Source organism: Acanthochromis polyacanthus, chromosome 20 (assembly GCF_021347895.1).
Source record: "Acanthochromis polyacanthus isolate Apoly-LR-REF ecotype Palm Island chromosome 20, KAUST_Apoly_ChrSc, whole genome shotgun sequence".
NCBI classification, from domain to species: Eukaryota; Metazoa; Chordata; class Actinopteri; family Pomacentridae; genus Acanthochromis; species Acanthochromis polyacanthus.
Genome location: NC_067132.1, coordinates 22,957,878 through 22,964,582, shown reverse-complemented (window position 1 = coordinate 22,964,582; position 6,705 = coordinate 22,957,878). Strand labels below are relative to the sequence as shown.

At 38.3% G+C, this 6,705-nt stretch overlaps 1 long non-coding RNA gene across 1 annotated transcript in view; it reads right to left on the bottom strand.

Annotated features, from left to right (window-relative positions):
* Window positions 1-4,268: 4,268 nt before the first annotated feature.
* LOC110952634 (uncharacterized) overlaps window positions 4,269-6,705 on the bottom strand; it is a 39,990-nt gene continuing 37,553 nt past the window's right edge. Inside the window, exon 2 of the long non-coding RNA XR_002595815.2 lies at window positions 4,269-5,764. This is a non-coding gene — a long non-coding RNA (uncharacterized LOC110952634). The remainder of the gene's footprint in view (window positions 5,765-6,705) is intronic.

Below are 6,705 nucleotides of genomic sequence, written 5' to 3'. Positions count from 1 at the left end.
TTTACAAGAATTATCTTGCCAAATTTGGTGGATTATTTAAAATAAAACTTTTAAGGGAAACTTTTAAGGAATTATTTGAATTTTCTTCCTGAAAATTTTCTGAATTTTGGGGAATTTTTTTGCTGATCTAAAAAAAAAAATCAGACAAGGAAACAATATTTTTTTGGTGCTCGTAAATGAAGACAACAGAAGGGTTAATACATCTTAAATTAAGAGGTTACATGAAAACAAAAATCTATTTTTGAGTGAAAACCCCCTTTTTTGCATGTCTGGCTTATTTTAAGACACCTAAGCTTGACAATACTGGTAAAATATATCTTAAAATAAATGTTCCCCAACTGATTTTAAGATCTCAATATTCTAAATATCACATCTTATCTCAAGAAATCTCACCAAGACATTTTTCACTTGCTCTATTGGCAGATTTTTTCACTTATTTCAAAGTAAAAGTTCCTTGAAATAAGCTTTTTTGGTTCTTGTTTTGAGAGGGTCATTTTTTACAGTGTGGGCTGCAAAACAAGTTTATTACCAACTTAAGAAGACCACTTACCTCTGGGATGGATACCTTTCAAGTGTTACGTAAAGAAACAGACATCTACCCTCATTAAAAGCTCCCACAGTGGATTTGTGTTAACATGCAGCCCGGTGTGTGTCGATGAGGTGGCACGGCGGTGGGAAACTCACTCATCCTTCACCAGTCTGCCCAGTTGTCTTTGTTTTCTGGTTGCTGGGTGGGCATCCCCCTGTTCATTCATTACCTGAAGTCCTGCAGCAAATTCTACGTGGGATGTGAAGCACGACAGCACATTCCTGTACCTCGCAAAGAAAAAAAGAAAGAAAGAAAGAAAGAAAAAAGGGAGTGGGAGTTGACAGGGTTTATTTTAATGAGCTTTGTGTTTGTTTAACCTCCTCTCTGTTCTTCCCAGATCCAACCACGGCTTCACATTAAAAGGAGTTTTTTCACACGGCCCAGTTTGTTGTTTGCTGCCGTCGACGTAGAAAAACGACCAAAACCTCTCAGGATGAGTGTTTCAGGTGAAAGCCAAGTCGGGGAATTTGAAGGAGGGGTCGAGTTACCGGAGTAGTTTGTAAAGAAAAAAAAAGGGAGATAAAGAAAGCAACGGTGGCAGGAGGATATCCAGTCTAGTGAGCATGACTAACCGCTCAGCTGACCACATCCAAAGGTCTCTGCTGCGCTGATGGGAGAGAGAAAAAAAAAAAGGATGTTTGGTGAAGTTAATGACATGAGCCGACACCTGCTCTGTAGTCAAACCTGGATAACTGTCGGACTGTAAAAGAAACTCTGCAGCATTTCCAAGAAACACGCTCATCTGGTGACTTTCTGAGAGTCATAGAGAAGATCAACAGTACACTAAACATGAAGCTACAGAGAGGAAGTGGTTAGCCTAGCTTAGCATAAACAGCTAATTGTTGTTTTAGGTCTTCGTTTTTTCTACCAATGAAACAAACTGCACATTATACTGACTTTTTGGCAGCATTACTTCTTATTTATCTGCTCTAGTTTTATTTTAGCTTGCATATTTTAATTAAAAAAATCTTGCTTGTTGCTATTCTATTAGGCACTGTTGCTAGCTTATGCTCCTTACACATTTTAGCGTTACTGCGCTTGGTTTATTCAAATATTTTGTGTTTTCATCTGAGCAATATCTGGCACAACAATTTTCTTCAGGATTGATGAAGTTCTAACTTATTTTATCTAAATGCTAAGCTAATTGGTGGTGTAGTTCCTATAATGTGGATTTATTCTCATGTTATTGTCAATTTTTCTCAACAATATCTGACACAAGAAGTTAGTTCAGGATGATTAAAGTTCTAACTTACCTTATCTAAAGGCTAAGCTAATCGCTGGTGTATTTCCTATGTTCTTGTAATTTTTTCTGAGCAATATCTGACAAGAATGTCCTTAGGGATTGATAAGGGTCTGTCTTAACTTTTTTAATGCTAAGCTAAGCTAACCGGTGGTGTGGTTCCTAAAATGTGGATTTATTCTCAAGTTAGTGTCATTTTTTCTACGCAATATCTGGAAGAATTTCCTTCTGGATTAATAAAGGTGTAGCTTATTTTATTTAAAAGCTAAGCTAAGCTAATCAGTGGTCCTGCTCCTAAAGAGTGGATTTATTTTCAAGAATATTTTTTGGGATTAATAAGGTTTTGTCTTGTCTGATCTTAATGCTAAGCTAAGCTAACCAGTGGTGTAGCTTTTAAGATGTGAATTTGTTAACGTGTATAAATTCCTGTTTATTCAACTTTGTAAACCCTTGCATGTCAACGAGGCTTCTTCCACTTTTATTCTTGGTAAGATCATTTTTTTAATATCATCCAAACTGGGATCTAATGACCCAGGATGACGTATACGATAAAGATTTTGACACCTTGTGAGGCAAGTTTACGATTTGGGGCTATATATAAAAAAATCAAAACTTTCAGATGTACATAGTCGGGTCTGACTTGCTGAAGAACATTACTGATCTTAAAATAACTTCTCTTTAGCTCATTTCTGTCTATAACATTGCACTCATTGCTGCAGATGTGGAAAATCTGAAAGCGAAAGCAGCTGTAATGCTCGTAATAATCAACAGTTGCACAGAAAAGTTGCAGAGTTACGATAAGCAGGGTGGATCAATGATACGGTCTGTAAACTGTGATTAATACCGAGACAGACAGTTGGGGGTCATAATCTCACCTTCACTTTCACTTTAAAATACGTTTTAATCTTTTTTTAAACTCGTCTTGGCGAACGCCTACAATTACACAGTCGGGAAGTCTTGCGGATTCGAGAGGCGAGCCAATCGCCTGCCATCAATGACTGGCTTTGTTTGTTTGTGGTACACCAGGCCAGACACTTCCTCTGCCACCTGCTTTGAAACACAACCAAACCAGACGGCCAAAGTATTTTCAAGACGAAATAAGAACGAGGAATCCACGCTGAACAGTATCGACACGCACCCATTATGAATGTCTCAACACACGGATGCTATTGGCCAATTTTTCCTGCTTTAATTGCTCTCAGAAGCACAATTCTCCTTTGTTTGCTGAAGATTTATCCTTTATAGCATCGTAAAGCTGCCCACTACAGACGAGAGTGCGACTTGTGCAAATATGAACACTCCTTATTCCTGTGAAGGTGTGGAGGCAATGTTATTTTTTCACACGGTTTCTACATCATGGGTTCATTTAAAATAAAACTGAGTCTTTTTCTATTCATGTCACAGCCTTCCCGTACTTATCCTTTAACCCTCTGAACCCCAAGAAGCTTCTGTAGGTTTTTTTCTAATTTTTTATCGACTGTGAGCTTATTTTTCACTGCAATATAAAGTCCTGCACCTTTATGGAAACAGCACAACCATACTTAAAAGTAGAGAACTCCAAAACACAATCAGAAGAAGCAGTTCAATTTAGTTTCTTTGATTATTTATTTTACAAAAAATAAACCTGGATCCAACATGTGTAGCATTTCTCCCCGCTGCTGAAAAAAGGTGACTTCACAAGCTATAGATATTTTACTACTTCCATACTTGTCTCCTATCTGCTTTAGGTAAACACATCCTGCAGCTTAGCCCAAATATCCCTGAATTGTTGACATGTGACTGTTGGTTACACCTGAGCCAATAAAGGCTTTTCGGTTGTGCCAAGGAGTGCAGAATTTTTTGTTTTTTACAGATTCTGTTGATCTTATGTGAATTTTAAATGACAGACATGTAGAATGAAGTGATTTTGATGAAAAATCACATTTTTTTTAAGTTAAAATTTGGGTCATTTTAAGACAAAACTGCAAATCAAACATGACTATTTCAATGATGGGTGCAGATTCCTTCAGTTTTTCCTTTTTTTTTCTCTGATAAATGATGTAATTATGGTGGCTTTTAAAGACTAACACGCCTTCTAAACATGCTGGCGGTTTAAAGGGTTAACACGGTTTCAGTCTGCGCTGCAACCGAGACTCAAAGGAATTCAATCGACCCAAATCAGCTGTGAGCAACATTTAAAAAATGTAAAAATGCTGCAGGACAACACCTGATTCATAAAGCAATGCCGCTGTGTTGCGGTCAGGGTTTCGTAACGAGTGTGGATACAGTGTCCTCTGTGTGTAAATGACCCCGGTGAAAAGGGCACGAAGCTCATGTACAGATTAAACGCTTTCACTCCCTGCAGCTGTAAACAGGAGGAAGTGATGCAGAACACCCAGGACTGTAATGAACACACTTCACTTACTTGTTGGACACTAAGAAAAACACACGCTCAGTAAATATGCTGCCAGACGGAGAAATTTATTCAGACAAGTGTGCAGCTTTTTCCAAACATTCAACAGTGTCAAGTGCCAGAAGAGACTTACAAAACTCACAGGGGATTATGCAAGTAAAAATTTATGTGGTTTTTAGAAATGATTGCAAAGCAAATTCCTCTCCCCTTTCACCTCAGTGTGGTTGGATTTCACTGACAATACATCACAACTTCACAATGAATTGAGGCCCAAAAGTCTCATTACTTCCAGCAACGATGGATTCATCGAGTGGTGAGAGTCTCACTTTATTTCTCGACTTCATTATTCTTGTGCTTTCTCTTAATTTTAGTCATTAATATGTTACAATGTTGGATGCTTGTATAAATGTGACCACAGTTTTAGATAATAACTGCTCTAAGTACAAGGTTTCCAACAGATTTTCCACTTTTCTTGAGTAGATTTTCTTCTACAGTCATCAGCAACAATTTGCTCAGCTGGTATTTCAGCACATTTCAAACAAATTTTACATGCAGCTTATGACTGAAAGACTAAATCCAACCATTACGGCACAATCAGTGGGTAACGTGGTAAATTTACCAAAGACGTCCTGCTGCAGTATTACGTGTTCGTTTCGTTTAGTCTAAGTTTGGAGTCAGACTTGAACTTTGTGAAGCTGACATTTCTGATCGACAACAACGAAATATGTTACTTAGTATTTTTACAATTTGCTTTTGAAACCTACACACCTGAAAACAAATGGGTGGTGCTCACAAGAACTGGAGTGCAGGCTTCCAGATGTGGGCCAATCAGAAGAAAGGGGGCTTTTAGGGAGGGGTTGGGGAGCTCTTAAAGAGACGAGAGGTAATATTGTGTTTTTCAGACAGAAACTCAACCGATGCTATCATGTTAAGATGTAAGGTACAGATGTTAAATTAGGTTCTCTTATTCGAATGTTGACACTACAAACCACTAAAAACCCGTTGGTTACAACAATGTATTGTCCAAAATTATCGCAGCAGTACGACATAAAGATTTCTTAAATCTGTGAATCATGCAAGGCTACTCTAGAGACAAATAAGAGCTGAAAATGAGCACGGTAAGTCTCCCTTAGCTCTTTATGTGTTTGTATAATACAGACACCTCCTCTCTCAACCTCTTATTTAGGGCGACACTACATGACCGATGAGAAAATACTGAGAAAAGTGATCAACACTGTCCCTTTAAGCAGACCAGCATGACAGTTGTAACATTAGGTACTTCCCAACCACAATGTAGAGCACCACAGGGGCCCATTCAGGGTGTATCTGTGTCCTCTCAGAAAAAAAAAGGGGGAAGTAGATACTATTAAAAAACCGTGTGTGTGTATGTGTGCTCCATTAAGATGCAGTGAAACTGAATCCAGCACTGACTGCTTCCACCTTTGCATCCTCCCTATTCAGATCAGTATCTTCAGTGGCGTATTGGTGCAGCAGCTGTGGTGAGGTTCGGCCTGCATGAGGGTCCTGCAGAAACGCCACCATCCTGCAAAAACACAGAGAGGAGAGAAGAGCGTGTAAGAGTCCCGAGATGACTGTTTGCAAACGAGCTGTTGTTTCATAATGCGAGTTATCGAGAAACGCTTTCGGGTTTTCAAATGAGCCGCTCCTTTCATTATGAGCTAGGAGTCATTAGTTGTAAATTCACTGTGAAATTCAGATAACAGGGGGGGGAAAAAACCAACACAAACACTCAACTCTGGCCACCGCTGGAGCAAAAACATATCTAACAGTATGCAAGAATAGGAGATTAAAATCATACTGTAAGGCTTCCAGTTAGTGTGAGCAAGCGACCACAGATTATTTTGGAAACAATTAACACCTAAACAAATTGTTTTCTTTCACATTTTTTCCACATATAAGCAGCTTTAAAGCTAAGCCGTGAAAGTTTTAGTGATTAAGACGAGATTATGGGATAAAAGTTAAAAGAACAGCACAAGTACAGCCGATGAATCAAAGTGACTCAAAAATGTTCATTTCTAGCATGAACTAATAGTGAGGATGTGTTTTATTGATTATTGTTGTACAGTCTATCCCAGTTTATAGCAGCTCATTATGTTGTTTACAGCACAGCACAGCACAATGCTATATGCTCTATATGTAACGCATCAGATGTGTTCTGTTAATTGCATGGTCCCTGATCAAATAAATGAATAAAATAAAATGAAATCTATCGTGCACATCTACAGTTCTGTCTCTTTATTGAGGCTAAAATGTTCCGTTTACGTTAGAAGTGTTCTGAAGTGACTCAAATGTGTGGTCATTTCAGTGGCTCTGTTCAATTATAATATTTCTGACAAGTTTTTCGATTGTTTTATCCACTACATTTAACACATTCAGGATGAATGCAAGGAACCGCTCCTTATAAGGCAGGATTTCTGCATTAGGTTCATCATGTGTGCCTGATAAACCACCAACTTTCTAGTC